We start from the raw sequence: 12,706 nt of genomic DNA, 5'->3' as shown, positions 1-12,706 counted from the left end.
ATGACCAGGCCAGACATCGAACCCCTCCTACTCATTGGGGTCTGATTTCAACAGCCACTAGGTAACACTCAAAACCTTGTAAATAGCATGTAGACTTTCTTTTTCTTTTGCATTTTGCCTGTTTGCTTTGGTTTCACTTCTTTCTCATACTTTTATAACACAAGGGACTGTGTTATTTAAGTGTGGGGGAGGAGTTTTATCCTTTACTAATCATGTTTTCTATTTTCTTATTTTACACTTTGAGTCTTGAGTCACATTCTAGTGCATATTCATCTAAGTGCATATAAAAACCAAAAAAATGGAAAAATCTGAAAACTTTTCACAAAAAAATGAGCATGTAGTTGCATTCTCATTTTTAGGATTGAGTCTAGATTGCATTTGCATGTAGGTTGCATCTTGCAAGGAGTAATGATAGGTTCTTTCCTTGAGAGTACATCACTTTGAGAATTTGGATTAAATATGCTTGTGAAATGACTTCTGTGCTTGCAAGGCTTGAAATGGTTTGAATCTGAGAAGCAATTTTGAATTGAACTCAACTCTAATAAGTGAAAACCTTGAACTTGACATGAAATTATCTTGTGATGCATTGTTTGAATAAGCTTGTGGATACCTATATACATATTTGAGCTAGAATCCTGTTTTTACCACCCTCTTCCTTAGCTCAAATAGCTGAGTCCACATCTGGATCAGTTTTCCTCACCTTGAACCCATCCTTCCTTCAAGCCAAATGTTTGTGTGTGATTGAAAGGCCACCTTGGATCAAACTTAGCAGAAAGTGTTAGGTTTAGAGCGACAAGGGCAAGTCTCATTGAGTGTTAAGTTCCATCATCAAGGAGCTGAGAGATTTGGTGAGAACTAAGTGTGGGGGAATACTTGTTGGTGAGTGGAAAAAGGAGAGATGAGTGGCAATAAAAGGAGAATGGTGAGAACTAGGGGATAGAAAAGGAAAAGAAATCAGTCTTGGAGTTTTGAGTCAAAGAAAGTGAGCTCTAGTGTTTTGAAAAGAAAAAGTCTAGCCTCTAAATGAAAAGAAAAGAAAAGAAGCCCAAGAGCTCAAATGTTTTAAAAAGAAAGAAAAAGAGGCTAGAAGTTACAAAAGAAAGTGAAAAAGAGCTATGTAAAGTTTGAACTCCAAGATTGAGTGTGAAAATGAAAAGTGAGTCCCCTAGTGAGAGGAAATTAGTGTGGAAAGTGAGGTTCTTGAGAGGTTGAGCAAGTGAGAAAGCTTTGAGTAGAGTGTGGGGTGGGATGAGTCCTTGCCCTTGTATGCATAGGTTGCTTTTTACCTTTAGCATTCTGCCAAAGTTTGATCATTCATAGAGAGATCCCCTTGCTGCATTGAACCCACTCAGGCGCTGATGAGATCATTTTAGTCTCATTACCTCACCCTAGCCAAACTTTGCTTGTTTGAACATTGCATCATTTGATCCACTTGGTAAAGAGCTTAATGAATGTCAAAGAGTTGAGGAATAAGAGAACTTGTGGAGATTACTGTTGAGTTGATACATCAGAGTATGGTCTTGCATTGCATATTGAGCATGAACTTGAATTCTCTTAGTTGTCACTTTTCTCTTTCAAAGGAAATATGAACTCCCAATGCATTCAACCTCTCTCTCTCATTTGTTCTTTTTGCTTGAGGACAAGCAAAGGATAAGTGTGGGGGAGTTGATATATTCATAAATTGCATCATTTAATGTACATATTCTAGTCAAAATCATGTCTCATTTGCATGCATTTTAGGTCTTTAGGCATTGTTTTAGGACTTAGGAGATTGCATTAGGTCCAAGAGAGTTTTGCATGTTTTGGAGTGTTAAACAGGTGCTTTTGGAGCCAATTTGGAGTGGATGATGTGATTCAGATGAAGAAATGGAGTTGGAATGATCAAAAATGGTGAAAAGGAGCAATTTTGGGTTTCTCGGCAAAATGGTGTACTGAAGGTCGAAGGTTCTCGACCAAAATCCTTCCCGCGGGTAGCTTTCTCGGCCAATAACACGTACCGCGGTCAAGTCTCTCGGCCAAAATCTCCGGGTGCAGACACGTTTCCGAAATCGCCTGTCCGGGGAACCTTCCGGTCAGATTTAGCTGTCGAAGTCTTCATAAAGGTTGGAGATAATTGAGTCAAGAGTCCATAACAGTTGGAATCAAGGCATTTGGACCACAGAACTGAAAGATATGGTAATCGGAAGACGAACAGGTCTCGCACTCATTCCGGAGCAATCCGATACCCCTGAATGATCGCCTGTCCGGGGAGCCTTCCGGTCCGATTCAGACGGCGGGTGCTTCATAGAAGTTGGAGAGCATTGCATCACGGTCTCTTAGCAAGTAGAATCGTGGAATTCGGACGCGTGAGCAGAGAGATAAGCTTGTCGGAAGGAACCCCAGTCTCGCAGGTATTCCGGACCGAGCAGATCAGTTCTAAAGGATGCGAAGGACGGTGCACTTCCAGGCCGATTTAGTTTCCGGGTCCTTCATGAGAACCATAGACATTTGAGCCTTCTTTCCAGAACGTCCAAGAGCATTCAATTCGGATCTATGAGCAGAAAGATACAGTCTCCGGAATGGACACATGTCTAGACGCCTCTCTCTGGTCGTGTACATGCACTGCAAAGATGTGCCCTCCAGGAAGCCTTACACTTCCCAAGCACCGAAGCTTTCTTCACAAAAGTTGGAGATAAATGAGTCCTCTGTCTTCTGCAACCGAAATCATTCAATTCGGACAAGTCTCATAGGAGTTACACTCTCCGGAATGCGAAGTGGTCTAAGCTGCTCTGGATGCTGCGAGTTGGAGAGGAAGGAGACCAAGCCGCAGCAACACTCGCAAATCACTCCGACTTGAGCCTGCGACCTAGGTGCAATAGAGACCAACCCGCAGAGTTTGTACATTCCCCAGAAACCGCCTTAGCCCTGCGAGTTGGAGAGGAAGGAGACCAAGCCGCAGCAACACTCGCAAAACACTCCTACTTAGGCGTGCGGCTAAGACAAGGCGATTCAGGCTTCACAAGACAAGTCTTCATCTACTGCGACTTAGGTGTGCGACCTGGGACATACTGGACTGACCCGCAGGATTTCCACTTGACCCAACTGAGCCGGGTCAGTACCCAGTTTGTCCTGGGCTGACCCGGTCCATTAGCACTAGGTATATATAGTTTTTTGGGAGAAAAACCCAAGTATATCATCTTCTCTCTTAGTTTCTCTCTAGTTTTCTTTCCTTTTGAGTGTAAAAACGTTTTTGATTAAGAGATATCTGAAGGGATTTGATCATTCCAAGTCTGTTTCTTATCATCTCATCATCTCATTTCTGCTTCTAATCATGATTAACATCATCTCTTGCAAAAGATTAGATGTGTTCTTCATGATTAGTGAGTAGTCATCTTTTAAGCTTCTAGGTGTGTAGATTAGGGTGCTTAGATGTAGATTAATGATTGTTTAAGCTTAGATTCTCTTCTCCTTTCCTTAGTTAGCTGATCCTAATGCTAGATCCTTGCACATCACTTGGGTCTAGAATCTGGGTTTTTCATGCACCAAAAGTGTTTGATGAAATGCCTGAATGAAAGCTAACTAAGGGTTTATGCATTAATGTCATGGGAATGATTGTTAAATGCATGAATGGCATATTAGAACTGTTTCTTAATGCTCATTGATTCATATTTCACAAATGATGATTTGGTTTGAAAATGGATTAGTGTAGAGGTTAGTGCCTTCATGAGAGGATTAATCTAGATTAGAGTTCTAAGTTAATTGGAATTTGAGATCATGTGATGCTTGCTTTATCTTTCTGTATAAGATTCAGTCTTTCTTAGCTCTTATTTTGATGCACAAAGAGGCTGTCTGGTCATGTTAGACTTGGAACCTTATGCTTGTTAATTGCTTATTCACTAATGGGAATTAGTCTTGAATTGGTAATTAACAAAGGGATTTCTGTCATGAGAATGAATTAATCTGAATTGGAAGTCTAGACTAAAGATTTGCAAGTGTTGCATTGTTTGCTTAGCATCATGAATTCACATTTAAAGCACCCTAATCAATGATCACATCTAGAGGTTTAGCTTTCTTTTTATTTGAATTTGAGTGTTTGTTTAGTTTCTCTTGCTTGTTTAATTCTTAATTACTGTTTGTTCTTGCTTGTTTTGTTATATGCTTTTAGATAATTTTGGTTACCAACTCATCTGCTTATTAGACTTGGATTAAGAATTGATCCTCATAGTTCTAGTGTCTAGAATCTCTCCATTTGGATTGATACCTCAAGTGCTACAATGACATGAGTAGTTGAGGAATTGATCAAGGATTGAAAAATTCCTACTATCATTCTCAAGTTGCTTGTGTGATCTAGGAGCCTCCACTAAAACCGGGGCTTATGTTTTAGAAAAACGCCCGGAAGAGGGTCTAAAGCTCAAAATTTTGGCCTCCATCATTGGTTTTAATAAAAGTAATGAAAAACAGTAAAGAAAAGAGATGAAGAAAGCTTCTCTATTGAAGATCCCCACGGATTTCATAGTTCTTGAGATGGATGAGGAGCCTGTTGAACCCATCATCCTGGGAAGAACCTTCTTGGCAACCGCAGGAGCAATCATTGACGTGAGAGGAGGCATGATCGAGCTGCACATCTGTTCTGAAACTATGAAGTTCGATGTGAAGGAAATGATGAAGAAACCGACCATTGGAGGTCAGGTTTTCTATGTTGAAACCATGGAAGAGCTAGCTGATGAGCTCCTTGAAGAGTTAAACGCAGAAGACCCATTACAAGTGGTCTTAACATGGGAACAAAGCGAGCACGGGTTCTTGAACAACGAAAGCGAGGTGTATAAGCGTCTCTTGGACCAACCGAAAGAACTTGAAGCTCAAACGAGGTTTTTGGAGCTCAGGAGGAGTGGCCTCGGCATTTCAGACATCGGGGAGTCCAAGACCGTTGGGGAGACACCTCGGGGTATCATGGCCGCGACATCTTATGCCGAGGTCAGTGGTAAACCGCGCGAGAAAGAAAAGGCCGAGGGAGCTGTTCCGAGGCAATGCAGCTTCGATGCTGATTGGAATGAGGCTGATGCACCCCCTGTTGAGCTCAAGCCTCTACCAACAGGGCTGAGGTACGCTTTCTTAGGCTCGAACTCTCCATATCCCATAATTGATATATTCATAATTTGTCATATTTAGGAGTGCATTTTTGTCCAAAGCTTGAGTCGCATGCATACATTTAGCTAGTTTTGTTATAGTTTGTCCTTGGTTCTAGCTTTGTCTAGGATTTGCATTAGGTCCTAGAGTGTCCTGCATTTTTGGAGTGTTTATCAGGTGTATTTGGAGCATATTTGGAGTGGAGGATGTAATTCAGATGAAGAAATGGGGTTGAAATGATCAAAAATGGTGAAAAGGAGCAATTTTGGGTTTCTCGGCAAAATGCTGTACTGATGGTCGAAGATTCTTGGCTAAAATCCTTTCCGCGGGTAGACCTCTCGGCCAAAAATACGTACCAGCGGTCAAGTCTCTCGGCCAAAAATCCCGGGTGCAGATACATTTCCGAAATCGCATCACCGGAAGATCTTGCCGGGCGATTCAGCTTACAGGGTCTTCAGCAAAGTTGGAGATAAATGAGTCAAGAACCCAGGAAACGTTGAATCAAGGCATTTGGAGCACGGACCTGAAAGATAAGGTCACCGGAAGACAGACCTCTCTCGCATGCATTCCGGAGCAATCCGATACTCCTGAACGATCGCCTGTCCGGGGAACCTTCCGGTCCGACTCAGTTGTCGGGTGCTTCATCAACGTTGGAGATGATTGGATCATGGTTCCAGAACAGTTGGAATCATATGATTTGGAGTCGGGATCAGAGAGTTAAGCTCGTCGGAAGGAACGCCCGTCTCGCTGCCATTTTAGACCGACCCGATGAGCTCCGAAGATTGCAAAGGACGACGCATTTCCAGACCGATTCAGTCTACTGGGCCTTCATAAAAGTTTGAGATAACTGAGTCCTCTTTCCAGAACAGTTGAGGTCGTTCCATTTGGAGTTGTGAGGCGTGAGTTCCGGAAGGATAGAGACGCACATATCCTTCGAGCATCAAGAGCGTGGAAATTGTGCTAAGTGTAAGGATGGCACGGTGGAATGCCACGGTCCACATCTGACCGTGGCACTTGATTGCGGTTCTTCGGGGTTTGACACGGTCTCCATACCACGGCTTTAGACTTGGCCGTGGCAACCTCCGAAGCGTTCTAACAGACGAATGGTCCAAGTCACGATGAACTGCCACGGTCCACACTTGACCGTGGCAAGATAACACTTGGCTGCAGCAGGATCATACGTGCATTCGGGAATTGCCACGAGGTAATGCCACGGTCTACACTTGACCGTGGCAAGACAACACTTGGGATCCTTCAGGCATTCGGAACTTGACACGGCCATGCATCACGACTTTGGACTTGGCCGTGGCAACTTTATGCAATCCTTCGGCGTTTGACACGGCCATGCATCACGACCAGAGGGAACCCGTGGTACCAAGATCCATCCAAGAACAGAAGCTTTGGGACTTGACACGGTCACATGCCACGGTTCGTCCAAGACCTGCCAGACCGTGGCAAACCTCATCTTTACCCACCAAAGCCGGGTCAGTACCCGGTTTGTTTCGGGCTGACCCGGTTCGTTTTTAAAGACTATATATAGTTTTTAGGGTTTTTTCCCAAAAAACTTAAGCTTTATTCCTTTTTTCTCTTGCCTCTTTTGTGAAAAGACTCCACTTAAGAAGAGAAATATTTATTTTTAAGTGTTTAATCAAGAGAGTTTGAGAGATCTTTGTGTTTAAAGCTGCAAATCCATCATTATCCATCTTCTACATCTCCATTTCTCATCATTAATCTTGCCAATCTTCTCAACTTGCAAAGGTTTAAGAGAGATTAGTATGATTAGTGAGTAGTCACCTTAATGATGTTCTAGATGTATAGGTTAGTGTGCTAAAGTGTTAGATTAGGAGTGCTTAGGGCTAGATTCATTGATTCATCTCTCTAAAACAGCTGTTCTCTAGGCTAGATCCTTGCACATCACTTGAGATCTAGATTCTGGGAATTTCATGCACCAAAAGTGTTTGATGAAATTCCTGATAGAGCTGTATTAGAGGTTTAAGCATTTGCTGCATGATGATGTATTGTTATTTGCTTGAATGATCTTCTAGAACTGTTTATTAATGCTCACTGATTCATATTTCACAAATGATGATTTGGTTTGAAAATGGATTAGTGTATGCGTTGATACCTTCATGAGAGTATTAATCTAGATTAGAGTTCTTAATCATTTGAATCATGTCTCATCATTGTCATTAGCATTTCTAGTTTAGCACCAAAGCACCCTAGCCAACTATCATGTCTAGAATCTCATGCCTCCATCATTTCACATTCACATCACTTGTCATTTGCTTAGTTCTTGTTTAATCACTTCTTTAGTCATTCATCTTGTTTTAAGTTTCTTAGTTGTAATTAACCAATCAAAACCTCACCTGTTTACTTGAATTGAGAAACTGATCACATAGCTTAGTGTCTATCACCACATTCTTGGATTGACAACCTCTTTTGTGCTACTTTGACAAGGGGATTGATAGCCCTGAGACCTAAAAACTCTTGTCTATCAATTGGCGCCGTTGCCAAATTGTGGAGTGTTTAGCATTAAGCTCTGATCTGTTCTTGAGGTCAAGTATTTATTTTTTGTTTTTACTGATTACTTTCAAGTTCTGTTTGTGATTTCAGGTGCATGAACACCAGGTCCAGATCAAGAAGCTGTGGTCCACCTTTCCCCTTAAACGACAACATTAATCTTTTGGTACCAAGGAGGAGAAGGGACAGGCGTGGATGACAGATTGATCAGGCTGATATGGAAGATCAAAGAGAGCATGTGGTTGATATAGAACAACCGGTTCAGGAGCAGCAGGCTCAGGGTAATAGAGCTGGTAATGGAGCTGGTAGTGCAGCTGGTAATGGAGTTGGTCAAGGGTTACATCAGGGTAATGTTCATCAGGAATAGGTGCATCAACAGCAAGCTTATGTCCACCAGGGACAAGCTCCAGCTCATCAGCAGAGGCATCAGGCCAATGTACAACAAAGACAACAGGTGCACCACCAACATCAGCCCTTCCAACACCAGCAAAGGAGATATGAGCAGCCACAGGTCTATGTTGGAGAGAATGACAGGGCCAATGCTCATCAGTATGGAGCTGGAATTCAGGCACCACCTGTGCCAAACATCAACTTTGAAGTGAAGGCATCCTTGTTGAATATGGTCCAGAACTCAAAGTTCCATGGACTAGCAATGGAAGATCCCTTGGAACTCTTGGATCAATTTGATAAAGTGTGTGACCTGACAAAAATAAATGGAGTTTCTGAGGACAGTTTCAAGCTCAGATTATTCCCCTTCAGTCTTGGTGACAAAGCTCACCAATGGGAGAAGAATCTTCCAAGAGGCTCCATTCAAACCTGGGAGCAATGCAAGCAAGCCTTTCTATCTAAGTTCTTCTCCACCTCTAGAACTGCTAAACTGAGAAACCAAATCTCTAGCTTCACTCAGCACAGCAATGAGAGTTTTGGTGAAGCATATGAGAGATTCAAGAGCTACACCAACCAATGCCCACACCATGGGTTTAGTGAGGCTTCTCTTCTCAGCACACTTTATAGAGGAGCTCTTCCCAAGATTAGAAACCAGCTGGATACTGCTTCCAATGGGAACTTTCTGGGAAAGAAGATTGATAACACCGTATTTTGACCACTTTTTGAAATACTTTTTCTATGTTTTTAATTGCTTTTAAGTACTTTTATCACGTTTTTCTAGTATTTGTAGTTCCAAGACTCTTTTCAGGTAACTTAGGGAAAAGCTTAACAAAATGGATAGAAAACCAGATTTCAGCTCAGAGTCAAACCGTCAGAAGTTCACCCCTGATTGAAGGCCTTCTCACCGTCTGATCCAGCTCAAATTTGGAGACCTTAAAGACGGAAGTATCAGCTTTCCAGTGCACTTTACAGCTTGGCAATCGAACGGTTCAATCAAAAGATACGCGAAGATGATAACACCGGATTTTGACAATTTTTATGGATCACTTTAATATCTTTTACAGGTGTTTTTACTCCATTTTCAAAGGTTTTCAAAAGATTTCTATGTTTCCGGATTTTAAAAGACTTTTCAGGTAATTTGGGATAAAGAGGCACAAAATGGAACAAAAAGACTCTTTTGGGTAAATGCAGACCGTCAGAACTCTCATGGAGAGACGAAGACCTTCTCACCATCTGATCACCCTCAAAATTGGACAACTTATAGAAGAATCAACCAGCTTTCAATTGCACTTGGTGTGGAGACATTCCAATGGTTGGATCTCAAGATAATTCATTAGCCCCGGAGCCACTCGAAGTCGGCCAGCAGCTCACGCGACCGCGGCCAACAAGCTAATTGCCGCGGTCAGAAGCTTCCCGACCGCGGCCAACAAGCCAATTGTCGCGGTCACAACACTCCCGACCGCGGCATTCAAGCTCCGACTTAAAGCCCACTTATCTGAAGCCCAAAGTCATTCCCAGCCTCAATTCCGGAACCCTAGAGACCATGGAGTATTGGAGACTATAAATACATGTCATTTAGATCGTTTTTAGGCAGACCCTTCATACTTTACAGAAACCCTTTTCCTTTAGCCATTTTTATGAGATTTTTGTAGAAGATTGTTTAAGTCCGAGTTCTCCAATAGAGAAGCTTTCTTTATCTCTTTTCTTTACTGTTTTTCATTACTTTTATTAAAACCAATGATGATGTCGAACTCAGCCATGTCTGAGTAGATCCCGAGTTGGGCTTAGGGTTCCCGAAAGGGGCTCTCATAATCGATTAAGAAATCTAGGTTTATAGATCTGGGATTTTGACCTGTTCTCTGTTTATTCTTGTTCTTATTGCATGTATGCTTGATTGATCACCTAGTATCAGATCTAGATAGTTAGTGTTGCAAAAGTTTTCATTAAGTATCAGCCCTAGAATGAAACAGGCGATTTTTCCGTAGGAGTGGAAACCTACCTGCGGCAAGATCGTGAATATTGACAAGTCTTGTGCAGCTCTTGCGTTCTCTCCCTTCCAGGGCCAGAGTGGAAACCTTCTGGTCAGGGTTGCGAGAAACAGTTGGTTATGATCACGACAGTGACGTAGTCATACCGCCGTACTCTAGCTCTAGAACCCATATATAGTTATCTGTCAATCCCAATCTATCTACCTTAATGTCAAAACCGATTATGATCCCTTGGAGTTCCCAAAAGCTCAGCGTTTTTAGCCATAGTTTACAATTCCATCAATTTTTACTTGCTTTCTTAGACCAGCATTTCAATTTCCTTAGTTCGTTATTTACTTGCTTTATTTACCTTTCATGCGATATTTTACTTGCCTTATTTTTGTTTAGTTCGATATTTTACTTATTCCATTTGCATTTCATTCGATTTTTGTTACTTGCTTTTTAGGATAGATTTATTTTCTTACTTTTGCTTTAGTTTAATTCGAGAAAAACAACCAACCTTTAAAACCAATTTAGTCTAGACATAAAGTTAAAAACCGTAGAAGAATACCAGGCACACAAATCTCTGTGGATTCGATCCCTAAATACTACAACTGATTAGCTGTGCACTTGCGGCTTTTTTTTGTTTTGTTAAGGGTAAAACTTGTTCCCTCACGTAGCAAGCACGCATCATGTTTTTGGCGCCGTTGCCGGGGATTTGTTTCGCTGCCTTTTGCTATTTTTCTTGTTTTAACTTCTGTTCTAGACACCTGATCTCTAGTTCTTTCTTAAAGTTTTTCTAAACTATCTTTCCCTTCTTTTGTGTTTCTCTGAATTGCATGAATACCAGGCGTAGACCTGCAGGAGACATTCCAATTCTAATTGAGATAGACAGACACGAAAGAGAACTTCGAAGACTTAGACGAACGCAAGGAATGGCCAACGACGACCAGCCTGGAGATCCTATTAATCGAAATTTAAATATGGACCAAGACGGGTCCGAACATGGAGAAAACGAAGAGAATGATCACATAGAAGGTGATCATGCTCGACAAGATGGAGAGGAGGATGAGGTTCTTCCAAGAAACCACCAGAACCGAGAGAGAGAAGGACGTGAAGAACTAGATCCACCCATCAATGTAGCCGATGGTGACCACCCAGCAATGCAACCGAATGAACGCGTTCACCGCCCCATTCCGCCAGCAAATCAACACCGAAGACAAGCTAGGAACCATCGCATAGCTGATTTTGATGCACCTACTCAAAATTTTCAGAATCGATCTGCGATTCAAGTACCATTTCCAAACCGGAATGAGTTTGAAGTCAAGCCTCAAATCATCTCATTGGTGAAGCAAAACCAGTTCCATGGAGTTACTTCTGAGCATCCAATGGACCATATCGAGCTTTTTGAAGAAATTTGCAGCATGATGAGAACAAACCAAGTTCCACCTGACTATTTAAAGTGTAAGTTGTTCCCTTTTTCATTAGCAGATAAAGCTCACCGTTGGTTGAAGTCTTTGCCTGCAGGATCGATTACTAATTGGGAAGAATGTAGAACTGCTTTCCTGAACCACTTCTACACTAAGTCAAGGTCGAACAATTTGAGAACGAAGATCTCAACCTTTCAACAAGGGCCAACTGAATCTTTCTATGAAGCTTGGGAACGTTTTAAGGAGTATGAACATGATTGCCCTCATCATGGATTTCATGGATCAAGCCTGCTGAGCACATTTTACCTTGGTTTGCAACCAAAATACAAACTTTCACTTGATACAGCTAGCAATGGAGATTTTGGGCAAAAGACGATAACCCAAGGAAGAGCTCTCATCGAAAATTTGGCTCAAGCCAATAGCAATGACTGTCCTGAATACGATCGATCGATGAAGCAAGCCGGAACAGATAACAAGGAGATAACCGAGTTGAAGAACATGGTGAGCCAGCTTCTGAAGAGCAACAATCGCCCGATCCATGCCTGTGAAACCAACAGTGGCGCAGAAGAGGAAGGACCTAGTGATATCGATCACATTAATCAAGCATTTCAAGAAGAAGATGTGAACTATGTAGGAGCACTGGTGCCATACCAAAATCGCTCCAACAACAACTTCAACAACAACTTCCGGAATGCAAATTATAACAATCTCTCTTACCGCAATCCAAATGTGGAGAATCCTCAAGATCAATACTACCCACCTCAGCAAAAATCCTTCCAAAACAAGTTTCAAGGCGGAAACTTTGGAGGAATAGTACCATATCAACCGCGACAGCCATATAACTACCAAGGTACGAATTTTAACAATCAATTTGTACAACAGCAGGGAGTTACGACGAACCAGCTAGCTTCACAAATCGGTAGACTTGAGCAGTCAATCCAACAGCTCGTTATGACGAACGAAAAAGCATCTAAAGACGTGAACGTGAAAGTGGACTGCATGTACAATGATCTGAATGGTAAGTTTGAATCTTTATCTTCGCACGTAAAAAAGTTAGATGTGCAAGTCGCCCAAACAGCCGACTATATGAAGAGGCAAAGTGGAGTTCTTCCAGGAAGAGTTGAAGATAACCCTAAGAAGTTTTGCAACGCCATAACCACATTGCCCGAAGAAGAGTCCGGAACCGATGGAAAGAAAGAAGAAACCCCAATCTTTGTACCACTGTACACGGATACCGATCCCAAGCAGCCACCGTTTAAGGTACCTGAACGATCACCGTTTCAAAGGCTTACCAAA

The 12,706-nt window shown here is 42.1% G+C and overlaps 2 non-coding genes across 2 annotated transcripts; both read right to left on the bottom strand.

Moving 5' to 3' along the window:
* Nucleotides 1-8,500: 8,500 nt before the first annotated feature.
* Nucleotides 8,501-8,607, bottom strand: LOC112082530. The gene has a single exon (XR_002897203.1). It is a non-coding gene; the product is annotated as a small nucleolar RNA R71 (small nucleolar RNA).
* Nucleotides 8,608-11,578: 2,971 nt separating this feature from the next.
* On the bottom strand, nt 11,579-11,685 carry LOC112082465. The gene has a single exon (XR_002897139.1). It is a non-coding gene; the product is annotated as a small nucleolar RNA R71 (small nucleolar RNA).
* Nucleotides 11,686-12,706: the final 1,021 nt, after the last annotated feature.

Source organism: Eutrema salsugineum, unplaced genomic scaffold, assembly GCF_000478725.1.
Source record: "Eutrema salsugineum unplaced genomic scaffold, Eutsalg1_0 scaffold_1, whole genome shotgun sequence".
In the NCBI taxonomy this organism is placed as follows: domain Eukaryota; kingdom Viridiplantae; phylum Streptophyta; class Magnoliopsida; order Brassicales; family Brassicaceae; genus Eutrema; species Eutrema salsugineum.
Note: the sequence above shows the minus strand (reverse complement) of the source record. Positions and strands in the feature narration are given on the sequence as shown.